At 40.4% G+C, this 19,280-nt stretch overlaps 1 long non-coding RNA gene and 1 other non-coding gene across 2 annotated transcripts; one reads left to right on the top strand and one right to left on the bottom strand.

Annotated features, from left to right (window-relative positions):
• Nucleotides 1-4,791: 4,791 nt before the first annotated feature.
• LOC128468526 (small nucleolar RNA SNORA35) lies at nt 4,792-4,921 on the top strand. The gene has a single exon (XR_008345857.1). It is a non-coding gene; the product is annotated as a small nucleolar RNA SNORA35 (small nucleolar RNA).
• On the bottom strand, nt 4,798-5,277 carry LOC128495163 (uncharacterized). The gene is made up of 2 exons (XR_008354221.1): nt 5,082-5,277; nt 4,798-5,040 (listed from the first exon to the last, which is right to left on the bottom strand). It is a non-coding gene; the product is annotated as an uncharacterized LOC128495163 (long non-coding RNA).
• Between the last annotated feature and the right edge of the window lie 14,003 nt (nt 5,278-19,280).

Here is a 19,280-nt window from a genome sequence, read left to right as displayed (position 1 = left end):
AATTATAAGATTAGGGATAAGGCCATCGTTAAATGATGAAAAGAACCTAGTATACCAAATGCCCGAAGAGTTTCATCCAAGAATCTCCAGTTGACTCTATCAAATGCCTTTTGAGCATCTAAAGCCATTATCACCGGAGGAATTTTATTTCTATGAATATAATCAATGATGTTGAAGATTCTGCAAGTATTTTCATCTCCTGCTCTGCCAGGCATAAATCCTGCCTGGTCGGGGTGAATAAGATCTCTGATAACTTGAGCCAGTCTTAAAGCCAGTATTTTGGCATAGATCTTCACATCGATATTACCAATATCTACCAATTTTTCTTCGGAGAGTCTTGGGAGGCCAAGAGTCTCTAGAAATAGAGTCATATCAGGTGTGGAGGACGCAGGTTCAGGTAAGTTATATAGGGCTTCGTAATATGCTTTAAAGGCATTGTCTGTCTGTGCTGGTGAAATACAGGTTTCCCCATGTATTTTCTTAATTCTGAATTGTTGCTTTTGTGCTTTCAGTCTATTAGTGAGGTCTTTTCCGACTCTATTATTATTATAATACCAGCGCAATTTCAGTCTCTCCATAGTTGTTTCAGCCTTGAATTTAAGTTTACTAACTATTAGTTCTTGAATACTTTTTATCTGTCTCCAGAGTTCTCTGGAAGTATTATGTTTATTTGCTCTCTCGAATAGTGCCAAATCAATATATAAGTCGGCAAGAATCTCTCCTTTCTTTTTTTTAACCTTGCTCCTTTCTTTATCAAATATCCCCTAAGAACACGTTTCAGAGTACACCAAAGGTTCAAGTCCAAGGTCTATTTATTATCATTTTGTTCCAAAAATGATTTTGTCTGTTCTATTAATTAATTCCTGTCTACCTCTTTAAAGTAGATTCATTAAGAGTCCATCGAGTTCTTATCTCATATTGGGGATTCTCTTTGATACAAATGTAAACTGGGGCATGATCAGACCATGAGATATTTCCCATCAACGAGGTAGTACACATCTCCAGGGTGTGGCCCAACATTAAAAAATAATCAATACGTTTTACGCTTCCTAGATGTCTTACTATCCTTCTCTATGTCAGTTATACAATTCAGATCGCCCGCTATGATTAAAACAACTTTAGAAATCTTTTCTATTGCTTCCATAGCTCTGTTAAGGAACCTGGTTGATCCTTCGGATGGAACATACAGGCTAACAAGGGTATAAGTAACATCATTTATACTACATATGAGAATAATCCTTCTTCCCTCCTGGTCTATATCATGATAGATATATTCAAATTTGTTTTTTGTTGCAATCAGTATTGCTACTCCTCGTTTTTTATTGTCGGGAAGGGAGGATAAATAAGTATATCGATATCTACAATATTTCCAAATCGATTCTGCGATAGGTTGCTTCCAGTGTGTCTCCTGAATAAATGCTATATCGACCCCTTCTTTATTTCGTGTAAGATCTCTTATATGGAGAATTTAAACCCTGTGCGTTGTCAACAGCTTAAGAGACATGAGAATTTTGTATCTCCGTAGGCCTTGTTATGCCGTTCCCTTCCAATATCACCCCTTCCCATGACTCCCTAACCAGGAAAAGAATATCCATAAACATTCATACACAAAAAAGGCATTCATGCTCTTCATACTGTGAAGGAAAAACATTTCCGTCATTAGTATAAAACAAAGTCCTTGAACCAGCAAGGCAAAATGACGTGTCTAAGGACCGGTGAGTAGAAGGAGGGAAAAAAGAAGAAAAATGATTGACATTTAACGTGGATAAATGCAAAGTAATGCACCTGGGGCATAAAAACCCAAGGGCAGAGTATAGACTATTTGGTACTGTCCTAACCTCAACGTGTGAGGAAAGGGATTTAGGGGTAATTATTTCTGAGGATTTAAAGGTAGGCAGACAATGCAGTAGAGCAGCAGGTAATGCTAGCAGAATGCTTGGTTGTATAGGGAGAGGTATTAGCAGTAGGAAGAGGGAAGTGCTCATGTCGTTGTACAGAGCACTGGTGAGACCTCACTTGGAGTATTGTGTACAGTACTGGAGACCATATCTCCAGAAGGATATAGATATGTTGGAGAAAGTGCAGAGAAGGGCTACTAAAATGGTTTATGGATTACAAAATAAACCTTACCAGGACAGGTTAAAGGATCTTAACCTATATAGCCTGGAAAAAAGACGGGACAGGGGGGATATGATAGAAACATTTAAATACTTAAAGGGAATCAACAAAGTAAAGGAAGAAAGTTTATTTAAAAGAAGAAATAAAACCGCAACAAGAGGACACAAGCATAAACTAGAGGGGCAAAGGTTTAATGGTAACATCAGAAAATATTACTTTACGGAAAGGGTAGTGGACGCATGGAATAGCCTCCCAGTGGAAGTGGTAGATGTTAATACAGTAAAGTCATTTAAGCAAGCATGGGATAGGCATAATGCCAAGCTAGATATAGGATAAGGGCAAGTACTAAAGGAGAGTACTCAGAGGTTGGGCAGACTGGATGGGCCTTCTGGCTCTTATCTGCCGTCACTTTCTATGTTTCTATGTTTCTATATTACTTATATAGAGTGCCCATCTTAATTGCACATTAATGTTTGTGTTAAATGCCCATATAACGTATTGACTCGATTATCCCCTTGATGACAATTGCCGGTCCGGGCACGTCACCGAAAAACATGTCGATAACGACAATTGACGTGCCAGGACCGGCACGTCTTTAAACGGGTGAAAAAATCGATCCGTAATCGATTTTTTCACTCAAACGGTGTTGCTCTAATGCCTCGACATCGAGGCATTGAGCAACACCAAAAAAAACATTCTGGCCCCCCCACGATCGCTCCTAGGGGCGAATAAAAAAGCATGTTTGAAAAACTGCACGTCTTTCAAACATGGCGGCGCCCGCCGCGGAAAAACGGGTTTAGGAAAATCACTCATAAGAGTGATCATGATTTGATAAATCAAAGGCAATGTTTTCTAAACATTGCCTTTGACCAGTATTGGATCTGCCTCCCTCCTTCACTTGCTTCTAGTGAGGGAGAGAGACAGATCGGTGTGGTATTTCAGGTATTCTCAATAAAATATATATATATATTGATCCAAAGGCTCTTATAAGAGCCACCCATTCAATATTAACCCCTTCATTGCCATTGATCACTGCATAAACAGTGATCTTGCATAGTGGCAATTGTTTTTGGGGTTCTTTTTTTTTTTTACATTTTTTTCTTACTTTTTTTTATTTTTTTAACTTTATTTTTTTATTTTTTATTAGAGCCATTAACCCTTTCCTTCCCCACTATTTTTGCTGCAATTGTAACCATGCAGCGGTATACGGCTGAGGAGGCGTATGCCTTTTTGGCCGCAGATTCTGAGGCCACTGATACAGCGTCAGATTTTGACGTTGGTCAGTTCACAGATACATCTAGTGATGTATCTGTGGCTGTTAGGACGCCTGCCACACGTAGTCATGGCAGTGCACCAGAGGCATGGGTAGCGCCTAATAGGCACAACCCAGCTATCCCTCCTTTTTCTGGAATTCCTGGCATCAATATTGATGTTACAGGATTCACTCCACTGCAATTTGTGCAGGTTTTTTTGGGAGATGATGTCTTGGGAGACATTGTCACACAAACTAACCTTCATGCCCAGCAGCACCGTGCTGCTAGCCCTAATTCTTTTTGGGCAAAACAGCCATGGACTCCCATTGACGTGCCAGAATTTCTTAAATTCTGGGCACTCACAATGTTAATGGGCATTATAAAAAAGCCCTCCATCCGCTGGGATTCAAGCAGTATATTCCTTCCAAGCGCTCTAGCTATGGAGTGAAGGTGTATAAGCTCTGCGAGAGCGAGACAAGGTATACTCATGCCTTCCGGGTATACGAGGGTAAGGATAGCTACCTTGACCCTCCAGGTTGCCCAGAACATCTGGGCACCAGTGCCAAGATTGTTTGGGACCTAATATTCCCCCTTATGAACAAAGGCTACCACTTGTATGTAGATAACTTCTATACAAGCGTCCCTTTGTTCAAGCTGCTGTATTGTTTTGATACGGTAGCTTGCGGTACTATAAAAAAGAACCGCTTGGGTTTCCCACAACACCTGGCAGGCACCCGGCTAGGAAAGGGGGAGACCTCAGCTCTACGCCAAGAGGAGCTTTTGGCATTGAAGTTCAGGGACAGAAAAGATGTGTGCATGCTGAGCACCATCCACGATGAGAGAACCGTGGAGGTTTCTGTCCGTGGCAGAGCTGAGGTTGTACGAAAGCCAGTGTGCATCAGGGCCTATAACAAGCACATGGGTGGAGTTGATCTGTCAGATCAACTCCTACAGCCCTACCTCATTATGAGGAAGACAAAGGCCTGGTACAAGAAGGTTGCAATTTATCTAATGCAAATTGCAACCTATAACGCTTTTTTGTTGCACAAAAAAGCAGACACTGGGCTGAAACTGTCTTTTTTGCAGTTTCAGCTCCAAGTAATTTCGGGTATCTTTTACCGTGATGCACTTGGTCCCCAAGTGGTGATAGGAACCAGCAGGATTGGGGCTACCCATTTTATTTTTAAAATCCCCCCTACAGCAAAGAAGCAGAATCCCCAAAAGAGATGCAGAGTATGCTACAGCAGGGGGCAAAGAAAGGACACCACATTTTACTGTCCAGATTGCCCTGGAAAACCTGCACTCTGTGTCGGTGACTGCTTCAAGTTGTATCACACAGTTTCCCATTTTTTTTTTTTGTTCCTGCTCCATTTTTGTATTTTTTTTTTTGTTACATTTAATGTTTTTTAGCTTTTATTTGCTCCACTGTCAAGTGAACCCTGTGTCCATTCCGTGGCATGAGGGACCGCTTAAGGTGCTAGATCAAATCCCTTCTTGGAGATAGGCCAGGCTTTCTTGTAACCTGTCCCTACTGATAGTTGGGTACAAGCATTTTTCTTTACCCAGATGTAAAACTTCCTAGTTGAAAAACTGAATTGCTCATGTTCCAAATGTGGCCCTTTTGCCCCCAAACAATCTGACAAACCCATGCATGTGGGGTATCAATGTACTCAGGAGAAGTTGCTGAACACATTTCGGGGTGTTTGTGACAGCAACATATACCAGGAGCTGTAATTTCACACCTGAAGTACAAAGTGTGTGAAAAAAACACCAAAAACAATTACTATCACAAACTTTGACAAGGGTTGGTGGTAGGATTAGTGCATGGAAAGGGTTAAACTATCAGCATCTAAAATACCCTGGGGTGTCTAGTTTTCAAAAATATATGGTTTGGTGGGGTAAATTTAATTTGATGGCTTCAAAGATGCCCCAAATACCACATGGAGACAGAATTACCAGATTCAGAGAAAAATGGTTTTGAATTAGCAAAACGCTACTTGTACTTATTGCCCCATAACGTGTAGAAGAAAGCAAAAAAAACATAAAAACATTGGGTATTTCTAAACTCGGGACAAATAGTAGAATCTATTTAGCAGGTTTTTTCAGTAGTTTTTTATGATGAATAAAAGATTTTTCAAATAAAAGTGAGAAAATGTGTATTTTTTTATTTTTCGTCATATTTTATTATTTTTATTATAGGAAATTACATCATATGAAAAAAATTATGGTGTCTGAAGAAAGCCCTTCTTGTCCTGAAAAAAACAATATATAACTTGTGTGGGTTAAGTAAATGGGTTAAGAGAAAATTACAGCCAAACACAAACACCGCAGAAACGATAAAACAGCCATTGTCACGAAGGGTACAAAAAATAGAATCAGCCTTTGTCACGAAGGGGTTATAGGCCGCACCCGAATATAGGCCGCACCCTAAAAGTTAGGTGTTTTTGTAAAGAAAAAAAATTCTAAGTAAAAAAAAACACTCAGTGGAACAGATATGCTGCCACTCTGCGCCCCCCAGATATGCTGCCACTCTGTCCCCAAGATGTGCCCCCCGAGATATGCTGCCACTCTATCCCCCCTGAGATATGCTGCCACTCTGCCCCCAAGATGTGCCCCCCTGAGATATGCTGCCACTATATCCCCCCGAGATATGCTGCCACTTGTCACGGTCTGCCCAGGCTGCGGAGCTGCATATCTGTCCTGCTGTAGTTTCTCTGCTTTGCTTTGATCCATTCCTGGATTTCCTTTTACTTTGTTCTATTTTCCATTCCTTGCTTCTGCTCCGGCTCTTTGCTTCAGCTCTGCTTCCTTTATTAGGTGTGCCCCACCTGTGTGTTCTGTTTGTCTCAGTCTGTAGTCTGCAGTCTAAGATATGTCTCAGTGCTGTGTGTTTGGTTTATATGTGTGGTTTGTTTTGTACCATTGTCTGCAGGGATTAGCGTTAGGACCCACCGTCATTGGAGTACTTTGGCGTAGTGGTGGGCTAAGCATACTATGGCCATATCATGTGACGAAATCTCCAATAGTTATCTTGTAGTCCTAGGCTAGTTTCTGTATTCATGTTTGTTTGTATCTTATGTACCTTTGCCCTTCTTCCTTGAATCATCTGAGGATTCCGGTTCCTCTCTCCTCTCCCCATGTCCCTGTTAATATGTCCTATCCTTGCTTATAGGAGAAGCGTCCGAGGGTTCCGGCTCCTCACTCCTTCCCCTGTGTTCCTTGCCTTCTTCCCTGTCCTTTGTTGTGCCCTGTAACATGTATGTCTTGTCAGGTTATGTTTATTCCTTGTCTTGTGCCTGTTTATACTTTACGCTATTCATGTCATGTTTCTAGCCACTTCTCGTGTTTATCTTGTATCATGTTTCTTGCCTGGTCTCCCTTTCCTTTGCTGTGTTTATGTGTCTGCTACATTAACCCTTTGCTTAGCCTTCATTCTCCCAGCCTGCAGCATCCTGCTCGTGATCCATGTGATATGCTTCATGCCTGCTCCAGGGTGCCTGCAGGATTCATTTTGTTCTGGACTTCATCTGCTGCCATATCAGGGCGCTGGTGTTTGGCTGCACTACCCTAGGTGCTCAACGCCTGGGCGAGTGTGGTCACCCTGCACCAGGCCCTGCCCCAGACTCCGCTGCTGCATCGAGACTCCTGCAAACAACCATCGGGCGCGCTGGGTCCTTCCAGCCATCAGCTTGGACCCAGTCCGTGACACCACTCTGCCCCCAAGATGGCCCCCCCCTCTAGACTTACCAGTGCAGACTCCCTGGGGTCTTGCAGGGCCCGCCGTCAAGGAAGATTGTTAACGTACATCGCGCAGACGTTCACCGGCTGCGGCGATGCGAGCGTAAACAAGGTGAATAATAAGGTTTTGTGAAATATAGTAATACCATTCCAAAACCAGGAATCGTTTACCCTTAATATTATTAAAAAAAAATAGAAAAAAAAATAAATTATTATATATATATTTATATTAAACACCCATCTTAAGTGTCCATTGATATTTGTGTTAGGTGAATAATACCATTCCAAAACCGTAAATTCATAGTAGCTCAATCACCTTTTCTTCCCTTTTTCTATACTGTTCCATAACAAAATAAACCCATGTATCAACAACTTTTTTAGGGATACAAAACATCATATCATTTATCTATCCGAATCAATCAGGCCCTTAATAAATACTTATTATTGCTGGTAAGTGTGTCATATAAGGTTTTGTGAAATATAGTAATACCGTTCCAATACCAGGAATCTTCATACTATTAAAAAAAAAAGAACAGGTTTTTAGTGCCCCTGTTAATTAGCCTTATATACAGTATTTAACTTTCTCTTTTTCTCTCTTCCTCCCCCACCCACACAAATTATTTGTAACATTCAGCAAACCGGTTAGGTTTAAAGTCCTAATTTGAATTCCACTTCAAGGAATATTCTTTGGCCTGTGTATGATCGTTGCAGGTGTAACTCATCCCTTGATAATTGATTCGTAGCTTTGTTGGAAATCCCCAAGAATATGTTGTTTTGTCGTAGACAAGTGGGTAATCTCTATAAATTTCCTCCTGTGAAGTCTGGTTGCTCGTGAGAGATCAGAGAATGTGGTTAAAGAAGCAATTTTAAAGAGTAATGGGGACGAAGGGCATCTCTGCCTGGTGCCCTTCTCTAAATGGAAGAGAGGGGAACTTAGGTTATTGGTTGTGACAAATGCTTTCAGTGAGGAGTAAACTGCCTTACTTATAGAGAACCTTAAATTCCGGGTTGAGCAAAGAGATGTGAGTCCCTCCTTTTTTTACAGTACAATTATTGTAGCTAATTTTGAATGAGGGAGGATATCTGGGTTAGTAACAAAAATGTCAAAGGCAGCTGTAAGCGGAGGGGTGATTTTATCCTTCAGTATTTTATCTTAGGTGATTTACTACCCCCTTAATTTTAAGTGGAAGGGTTTCCCATCACCTTCACCACCATAACTTTTGTTATAAAAATTAAAGGGAATGATAAAAAGAAAGGTGACAGGGAGATGGAGACATTAATAGAGCAGAAAGATGAGATACAGAGAAGGGGGATAATCAAACAGAAAGGTAGGCACCAACATTTCTCACGGTGGACATTTACTGGGGTCTTTGATGGAAAATGTAATGATGCTCTATGTTCTATGGTTCTACTGATGTCCTTGTCTGGCAGGCCCAAATGGAGCAGCAAAATTAGGGTTTGCCTAATCTCACCCATGTCATCATTCTCCTTTCATTTTTTCTTAATCACTTTGGGACCAAGGCTGTTTTAACACTTTTGCGGTGCTCGTGTTTAGATGTAATTTTCTCCTCACCCATTTAGTGAACCCACACAAGTAATATATATATATTTTTTTTCAGAACAAAAAAAAATTAGACACCTCTTGGCTATTTGAAATGCTTTTACTTTAACTCTTTGCATGTCAAGATTTTTGGGAAGATACGGCGCTAATTTTAACACTTGCTCATAATAAGAAACTTAATTTTTTACATTTTTTTATTTTATTCTTTTTGGAGTTTTTTTTTTAATTTTTTTACATTTTGCTGGAATTGGATGGTTTCTCTGATGCATTATTATAATTTTGTAGCTTTTTTCCCCCCATATTTTTTAAAACATTGACTTGCATGGTTGGATGCAGTACCTGTATTCAACCTGCAAGTGGAGCCAGAGTTCTCCAACTGTCTGGTTTTGAAGCAAGTTATTTGGAGAATTGTTGGGTGAGAAGCCTAATCTGTTTGGCTAATTTCTATACCAGGAATACCAGGAATACACACAACCACCAGAATTCTACCCTCTGGGTCAGTCACAACCTTAGAAATTGTGGAACAAGATTGCCACTCCCTGTCCCTATCTGAGCGAGAAGCCCCAATGGTTTTCTGCACCCAACCACTCTGTAGTTTTAAGTGTTCCCCAGATGTCAAACAAGTATTTTCAAGCAGAGCAACAGGGTTGGAAATACCTTTAACATTCCATGAGACTAGGTTAATTACCTGAGAGGCCAATGAGATCTTAGGAGAGGGATGACTACGATTAGCGATAGATAAAATAAAACCTAGTGTATCTTTGCAAATGCCAAAGAAGTGCAGCCAGATCCTCTCCCAGTGGGAGGTGCCTGCCTAGAACCTTGTGTGACTTTTAATACGAAAAATAAATTAGCTCTGTTGGGACTCATAAACGAGACAGATGGAGTAGTTAGCTTGTCAGGAGAAAAAAATCCCTGTCACTGTAGTATTAAGACTTCTATGTGATTGTTTCATTCTTAGTATAACAAATAGGGCTGCAACTAACAATTATTTTCATAATCAATTAGTTGCCGATTATTTTTTCGATTAATTGATTAATCGGATAAAAAAATATGCAAATTTTTTTTTATTTAAAATAAAAACTTGTGTCATTAACACTTTTTTCTCTTTATCACAATGGAATTTCTCTATTTGCCTTCTTATTTTACTGACATAATAATTAAAGCTATATTTTAAAGCTACAAGAACCCAAAACATTATTTCTCAAACTAAGTTTTACCAAAATACCCAAAAAAGTTAATATTAATTCATGTAAACTATTTTTTCATATTTAATAAAAGCTATGATTGAGAAAAATCCTCTTGTTTATATTTTCTTTTATTTGCCAACCTGCCCCCCAGTTATGCACATCTCAACCCCAGCTTGCCACTCTGCCCAGAAATGCCTTATACCTCCCTATATGCCACTCTGTCCCCTGACATGCCTTATACCCCCTATATGCCACTGTGCCCCCCTGATATGCCTTATAGCCCCCTAAATGGCACTGATATGCCATTGTGCCCCCTGATATGCCTTATAGCCCCCTAAATGGCACTGATATGCCACTCTGTCTCCTGATATGCCTTATGCCCCCCTATATGCCACCATGCTCCCTGATATGCCTTTTACCCTCTATATGCCACTGCGCCCCCTGATATGCCTTATGCCCCCCTATATGCCACCATGCTCCCTGATATGCCTTTTACCCTCTATATGCCACTGAGCCCCCTGAAATGCCTTATACCTCCTATATGCCACTGAGCCCCCTGAAATGCCTTATACCCCCTATATGCCACTGTGCCCCCTGATATGCCTTATATCCCCTTTATGCCACTGTGCCCTCCTGATATGCTTTATACCCCCAGATATGTCTTATGCCCCCCCGATTTAAGAAAAACTGACAGTGCTAAAATAGGTATAAAATATATGCTTTAATAAATATAGACAAAAAAGAATAGATAGTACACAATACAATATATATATATATATATATATATATATATATATAAATATATAGACAATACAAACAATAAATCAAATATTACAGCAATCAAAAAATAAAAAACACAAATTAAAGAATGCACATAATTAATAGATCCTGAAAAAAATCCCACCTGCCCCACCAGGGGTTAATATATCAACAAAAGAATATATTAACCCCTGGTGGGGCAGGTAGAAGTGAAGGGAAGTAGCGGAGGTGGCATACATCACACACTAACATCCAAATTCCCTGCAGCGCTGCCGGGGACCTGGATCCTCTCTGGCAGCCGGTGGGGGTCTGCACGATGCGCGCAGACAGCCTCCGCTTCTCCCTTCCACTTCCGTTGGGGCTTCCATGGTGGAGAGCCGGAAGATCACGTGACGCCGGCGTTCAGTAATAGAAGCCCCAGCGGATGTGGAGGGGAGAAGCGGAAGTGGAGGGGAGAATAGGAAGTGGAGGGGACAAGCGGAGGATGTCTGCGTGTTTTGCACAGACCCCCACCGGCTGACAGAGAGGCGAATCCAGGTCTCCTGCAGCGCTGTGGGGGATCTGGATTCTAGTGTTATAATCCGATCTCTATTTGAAGTCGGATTATAGAAGGCGGGGAGTTTTTCAGAGCATTTGCATCTAAAACATCTAAAACATATTTATTTTTTAAATAATTTAACGTATCTTTCCTCCCTCGTTAAGTCATAATCTCCTTCTAATTACACAGTGATGATGAATATCTGGAGTCTTATTGCATGATCTAATGAGCAGCAGCTACCCACAAACCACAAGTGAATGGCTAGCAATTTAAACAAATATATGTGGAGTCCCATACTCTATGGTAAGTGGATGAATAATATTGTCACCTTATCAGGTGTTTTCTTTTCTTATTAAGAACGTTACACAGACCTTCTCCACATTTAGGCTTGGTTTCCATTGGGTTTTTTTTTTTTGCTAAAAACGCCAATAGCGCCACCTGGCGTTTTTTTGTGAAAAACGGCTGCAGCCAGATGTTAGCTGTAATTCAATAGGAAATCGCAAAATGCCATTTCCACTTGGCGTTTTTCTGTTTGGCGTTTTTTCAGTCCTCTTTGGCGTTTTTCTGCTTTTTGGGCTCTGTGGCAGTTTTTCAAAACTGCAGCATGTTGACACTCTGGCGTTTTTTGCAAGAAATCTTGGCTTTTTTTCTCCAATAGAAGTCTATGGGAGAGAAAAAACGCCATGAAAAAGCCATGTGGGTTTATTGTCTTGGCGTTTTTTATGGCGTTTTTTCCACAGTTACAATGCAGAGGATGGACCCAGTATCTGTGTGTCCTACGAGAAATAGGCTGAAAACAAACAGTTTCACACAAAACAAAGTCCTGGACTGGTTCATATTGAATTTTACACCATTTGGAACAAACATGCCATTACAAACAAACATACGCGACCGGATCCTGCGTGCCAAAAGCAACAGCAAACAATTTGCACCATCATTTGGGGCCAATCTTCCCAGAGGAGCAGACATTCGGAATAAAGCATGCCTTACAAACCACAGAAAAGAGACAAAAGGGTCTACCAAGTAAATGACATCAGGAGAGGGCAGATACTTGCCATTTATCCTAATCCCTTTTAGCTGGGTGAAACTTCTAACTTGTAAAGGCTGGAAAAACTGCCTAAGGTCAAAAAAAGCAATTTCCACAGAAAGGCTAAAACGCCAGAAAAAACTGCAGAAAAAACGCCAAAACGCAGCTAAATGCAGTGGCAGTTTTCTTGGCAGTTTTCCTGGCGTTTTTCATCAAGAAAAAAACGCCGGACAAAAACCCAAGTGGAAACCTAGCCTTAGACTTCCAATTTCATTTGAGGAAGTTGGATGGGTAGACATTGGTGTAATATATTCCCTTGGATTTTTAAGCAAGAGGTATTTTATAGACTGGATTCGGTTTTGCAGCACTGTGTCATTATTTTTCACATGTGTCTGGGAGATCTCAGTTGTTTTTGTAAATGTAAATACACCCTGCAATTGTATACTATGATTTAGAATGAAGGGGGAAAATCATTTTAAACAGGCGGCAAACAGTCACATGATGGCAGTAAAAGGCAATGGAATAAGGAACTTGTAGCTCACAAGCTACCTGTTGGAGTCCTGTTCTAGTTCTAGCCTGTAAAAGTAAGACCAAACAGCTGTGATGTATTATAGGCCTGCATATGGCTCAATGCAGTACAATATGTGCCACTTTACACCCTGAGGAGGCTTCCAGTCTCCACATAGGATATTTTATTTTATCTTAATATTTCCAATACATACAGGATATATTTTTTTTGAAATCTATATTTTGTTGAAAAAATTCTTAATGAAGTTTAAGTAGCACAAAGAAAACAGGAGTTTGACCTGAATCATTTCATATCGGTCTAAAATGAACTAAAGACAATTTAAAGAAATGTTTTTTTCGTTTTTGGTCCTTTGGTTTTCTGGGAAAGAATTTTGTTTCCTGCTCCTTCGGTTTGGGCAAAATTGGAGGGCTTTTTACATTTGAAAATCAAATTCATTGTTACTCACCATCATTCACTCTCTAATGCTCATTCACACTCTCTCACACTTTCACTCATGTTCCCTCACACTCTCATTTACTCTCTCTTGCACTCTCTCAGAATGTATACCTACCTTCTTCGCCAACTGCGATGCGCTCAAAAGTCTTCTTTCTATATCCGTTTGGATGTGGAGAAGTGGACAACTGTCAGGAAGCACTTTTTCGCTGCCTGAACCATGGCTTTTTTATACCTGTGGCATTTAAATCTGCTACCACTAGTGGCCACCCTCCGCCCTCTGGAGCACTCAGAACTCAGGCGTGCCTTGTTACCTGGATTACCCTGCCTTTATGAACCTGCCCTGCCGTTCAGTCAGGGCCTTTGTATTGAAGTCTGTGGACCTTTCTGCTGTGGCTCTGCACCTGTACCGTTCCTGGTTACCTGCTTTGTGTCCTGATCAAGTGGGCTCTCTTCCTTTCGTGCCCTTCCAAGTGGGCTCTCTGCCTTTCGTGCCCTTCCAAGTGGGTTCTCTCCCCCCCCCCCCGATTGAAGGAACTTTATGGAATTCTGGAAAAGTGAAGCAGACCAAGAATTGGATGAGGAAAGTAGAATCTTTAGAGCATCAGATGAAGAAAGAAGACAGAAGAACAAAAAGATGCTAGACAGGAAGAGGAGCTGACAAACTCACACATCCAGACACATACTAATATACCCAAACCACACAGACACAAACATTAAAAAACACAAATTTAACCCCACGCTAGAAGACACACACAGTCACCACACTAACACACCCAGACACACTTAGCCACCACACTAACATACCCAGACCCACACAGTCACCACACTAACATACCCAGACACACACAGAGTTATCACACTAATATACCCAGACACACACACACGGTCACCACACTAAAATACCCAGACCCACACATTCACCACATTAACATAACCAGACCCACACAGTGACTACAGTAACATACCCAGACACACATCTTCACCACACCAGCAGACCCCCAGCCAGGCCTAAAAGCAACAACCCCCAACATTTTGAAATACCTTTGGTAAAGGATGGATGCAGAACTATCCTTTAACCCATACTCCATAAAGCAAGTGTCCCTCTGGCCATTTAGAATGTTGAGAGATATGTAAACAGTTTGCTTTAATTTAATACACTTTTATTATTAAACCTTCCTAACATTTTAAATGGAATAGTATGGATACTTTAGCTTTAGGGGCATTATTAAAGGCTCGTTGCAGAGTTTCTTTGTAGCAAGTTACATAATGGCTTGTTAGTTTCTTTAATGAGAAGTACTATTTCGTCTTAAATATTTTAACAGCATTCTTTATTTGTCGACACAAAAACATTTGTGCTGGTGCTTCAATACATTAATATAATTTTGTTTGTTTTCTATTTCATTAAGGCCGCTATAGATACCCTTGTTCTTCCAGGCTTCATATTCAGTTCTTTTCCATTTTCTTACATTTATCGTGTGTAAAAACCACTTTCTATATTAGTAGACTGTGATAACCAGCTCTGATAGTATCTCACTAATATTTGTTTTCATTGCACTGCATGTACCTCTGGTACATAATAAGTCAATAATGTAACATGAATGACTAGAACCACTATATTTGACACACCTTCAGATGTGTTTTTTTCTGGTTGGCTACATGTAAAGTTAGCACAACTGCACAGGGTTATTCGATTGGTTATTTAAAACAGTACTTGACACATATAGAATTATATTATGCAATAAAAGGGCCAACCCCTGAGATCTTCTGAAAGAAATTATTCAGCAGACTAGGAAATTCTGGAAAGAAACCATATGTTCCTCCCACCTTAAGATCTCTGGGGCATTGACTTGTTTGTATTTTGTCTACAGTCAAATCTCAATCTCCTAATTTATGATGAGCAGGGGCCTTTTCTCTTTCTGTACCTGTGTGTTATGCTTGTTTATATTATTTTTATGACTTTATATTGTACATTTTCTTGTTATTGTAAAACTTGTATTCTCCCCTAACTGTAACAGGGAAATCTTTTGAGGCTGTATAAATAAAATGAAATAATAGTACTAAACCTTATTTTTTCTCCATTAGTGAGGGCCAACTCATACCTTTTTGCTGTCACTAGTAATGAGTAGTAACGGTAGGGAGCATTTTACTTCCACTTAAGTAAATAAACCTCTTGAAAAGTAAAGTAATGTATTTCTGCCAGATGCAGTAAATAAGAGGTTAATAACACCAGCCACATGCCTCTACTCAATGATGCAGAGGGAATTCACTTAACTTGTTTATCTGGTTATGGGTGTAACTATTACATCTGCCTTTTCAGATTCAGGGGCTGTCTCTTCCAGACAATTTTAATTTTTTGAAAATGTGTTTGCTACATGTTTTTAAAAGAAGAAAAATACCAAACTTAGTTCAAACAATTGCGTCTGTATTAACAACTGGATGTTAAAGAATTAGATTAAGAGAAATGGTTGAGTCAAGCCTAGTTACTAATAACCCTGTGAACATAAAATTTGTCAAGTCAGAAAACTCTTAAAATTATTTTTGAACTAGACAATATTTTAACTATGGAAAACATGGATCTTTCTCGTTAATGGAGTGTCATCACGTTATTGTACTGCAGTGCCCCAAAATGACTTAACACTGGACTAAAAAATCCAAGGATGGTTGGACAGCAGTCCACATTTGGGACAGTCCTGTCAGAAACAAGATTGCCAGAGATGTTGATGTGCAATTACAGTTTTGCTTGCCATGGTTTGCCTAAAAAGTAGTTATCCAAGCACATACAGTATTAAAAATAAAGGCATGGTGGGTACTGCTCTTTATAAATTACAAAATTAAGGAAATTACCCTAACAGTGTTGTTGTGTGTAATTTAGGCAGTTAGCTTCTCTGCTTGCAATGGTGATAGTGCTTAGTTGTGGAGAGAGTTTCAGCCACATATGTCCTTGTAAAAAAAAAAGAGGTCAGCAGCTCTAATAGAGCAATGAATAAGTGATGATCATATGATCCTGCGAAGGAGATTGGTTTCAAAGAAAATGTGTTGGTTGAGAAGCTGCGTTCATAGTTAGTCTCAGCTTATGACACAAAGCAACACAAAGCTCTTTTTGTAGTGACAAAGTGCCAGGGTGCTCATCTAACTTCTTTGCTACGTGGGCATCAAACGAGATGTAATTCTACAAGCGTCAAAAGTGCTTCGTGTCGGTAATTCAGTTACTATTAGCAAATCCAAACATAACTTGCTCAAATTGAATCACAAGCATGGGGAATAAAACACACAGACAACTCGGTGCTACTTTAACGTGCAGTCTAGCGGTAATCTATGGTCTACTTGCGGTCTAACGTTAAACTGCCGTGCATTAAAACAGACATGCATTCTGTCTAGTACAAGTACCAGTATGAAGTTGCATTTTTAAGTAAATACAATCTTCTGAATGCACCACAAGACACAGAGCCTTGTCATCCATGCGGCAGTGAAATGCAAGAAAATAGGGAACGTGACAGAGGTGGGGAATACAGACATGTGGTCGTAAATGGTTCCAAATTTTATGTTCTATTTGAAAAGGATGGTCTTCATATGGAAATCTAAATGCCATCGGTTACAACCATTTTACCATGAACCATCAAGAAAATTACCGTATTTGCTCGATTATAAGACGAGGTTTTTTTCAGAGCAAATGCTCTGAAAAATACCCCTCGTCTTCTAATCAGGGTCGTCTTCTAATCAGACCTCAAATAGAGGTCTGATTATGAGACTAAGATCCAGATCCACCGCACCGCTGCAGGGGACCTGGATCCTCCTGTCTCCCCCCCCATTTAACACCCCCCCACACACACTTACCGGTGTTTCCTGCTGTATTGCCGGGGCAGCGGGTTGACGTCTACGCGATCCGCGTAGACAACGTCCGCTGCAGCCGGAAGGAGGTGTGGCTAGCAGCGGGGGTTGTCTGCGTCCGTCGCGCAAACCTTCCCCGACTGTCAGATATCAGAACTCTAATCTTTGACAGCCGGGGAAGGTATGCGCGATGGACGCAGACAAACCCCCGCTGCCAACTCCACCTCCTTCCGGCTGCAGCGGAAGCAGACGTCAACCCGCTGCCCCGGCAATACAGCAGGAAATTGGAAGCACCGGTAAGTGTGTGTGTTAAATGGGGGCATAGAGCATTTCTGGAATGTCTTATACCCCTAAATGCCACTCTGGCACTTAGGGGTTAAAAGGCATATTATGGGGCAGAGTGGCATATAGGGAGGTATAAGGCATGTCAGGAGGCAGAGTGGCGTTAAGGGGGCATTTAATAGGTAGAGTGCTCTATACAATGCCTTTTAACTCCCTTAATGCCACTCTGCCTCCTGGAATGCCTTATACCTCCCTATATGCCACTCTGCCCCATAATATGCATTTTAACCCCCTAAATGCCAGAATGGGATATAGGGGTATAAGGCATTTCTGGAGGCAGAGTGGCACATAGGGGGTCAAAAGGCATACCATGGGGCACAGTGGCATATAGAGGGTTAAAAGGCATATCATGGGCCACAGTGCCATATTGGTGTGGCAAGCCTGGGGGCAGATGTGCGTAACTGGGGGACAGGTTTGAAAATACAAGGAAATAAAAACAAAAAAAAATATTTTTCTCAATCATAGCTTTTATTTAAAAAAATAGTTTACATGAATTAACATTTACTGGTAAAACTTTTTTCCTTTAGGGTCGTCTTATATTCAGGCTTTTCCTTTTTTTCCTAAGTTAATATTCAGATTTTGGGGGGTCGTCTTATAATCAGGGTCGTCTTATAATCGAGCAAATACGGTATGTGGATCCAGTGACAGGAGCAAACATGCAACCAATCGAATGGTGACGGTTGGATGCCAAAATACGCATTTTGAAGAAAATAAGGCGTTCCCAATGAACTATTTCAATCACACCATAATCCCATTTGCTGGAAAGTGCTAAGAAAGGAGGCAGAAGATTTGTTTTTGGTATTTCTGAAGCACAAACAGTGTGTATATTGTTTAAAGTATTAAAAAGTAAATACATTTTATTTGTATGTCATAAAATTAAATATACATTATCAAACAAAATAAAAAGCAATATTGTTCATTACTTTTTATGATAGACCACATGCTAAAGTAGAAAAGTCCAGGTAGACAGCACTGACAACTCTTTCCCTAAAACTTAAAACAGTATCATAGTAGTGGCAGATGGGGGTGTTTATTCCCTAACTTGTAACCTGTGGTGGGTGTTTTGTGGTTTATTATTATAAACAATAATAATATGGGTAATACAGATGGAATGGACATGGATAGGCAAAGTGTCTTTAAAAGGCCACTGGTGTATGTGACAGGGTTTATGGAAGTCATTGATGTAAATTTACTGTTATGTCAGTCACAAAGCCTTTTGCTCTCAACCTCTGGCAGTTAATACTTGACCTATCAGGCCCAGGGCCTGCTGGCTACCTCATTCCTGAAACAAACAGGACACAGTGATGAGTAAAGGCATCGGCCATAGTTTTGGCCAACATCAACTGTAGGTTGCCTATAGCTAGGTCTGTGCCCCCTCCTCCAGCCACCAGCACCCTGTCTACATCTGACTGCACCTCTTCCTCTAGACTCCAGCCAAAAACTTTAGACTCTGTGAGCCACACCACCCATCTCACAACAGCCTAATATGGAGGCGTAGATGAAGAACATTGTCCAAATATTGGACCATCTAGGTCAAAACTGGGCGTCTGGTGGTTACCAACCTGTGAAATTTTAATTGTGTGTGTTAATGGTTGAGGACAAACTCGCAAGGAATAGCAATTTAAATCATAACAATGAATTCATATTGACACTGTTATAGAGGACAATTATTTTTATTGTTGTTCAGATAAAACATTATCCTAGACTTCCTATCATGGATAAAGAACTGGGAATATTGGAATTACTGGAGAAACGATGAAACAAATGTATTTAATGGCCCACAGGCACATCTTATACCCTTTATATTAAAGGTTGACATTAACAACCTAAAATGTGAAGCTTAACAGATGTCAAAGGGAAAACAATGGTATGAAATACATCAATATTACTCATCCAGAAATCACTGCAAACGCCTACTCTGGTCTTACCACTCCTAGGGTATAGATGAAGACAGCTCAGATC

The sequence above is a fragment of the Spea bombifrons genome, chromosome 1, assembly GCF_027358695.1.
Source record: "Spea bombifrons isolate aSpeBom1 chromosome 1, aSpeBom1.2.pri, whole genome shotgun sequence".
NCBI lineage: Eukaryota > Metazoa > Chordata > Amphibia > Anura > Pelobatidae > Spea > Spea bombifrons.
Note: the sequence above shows the minus strand (reverse complement) of the source record. Positions and strands in the feature narration are given on the sequence as shown.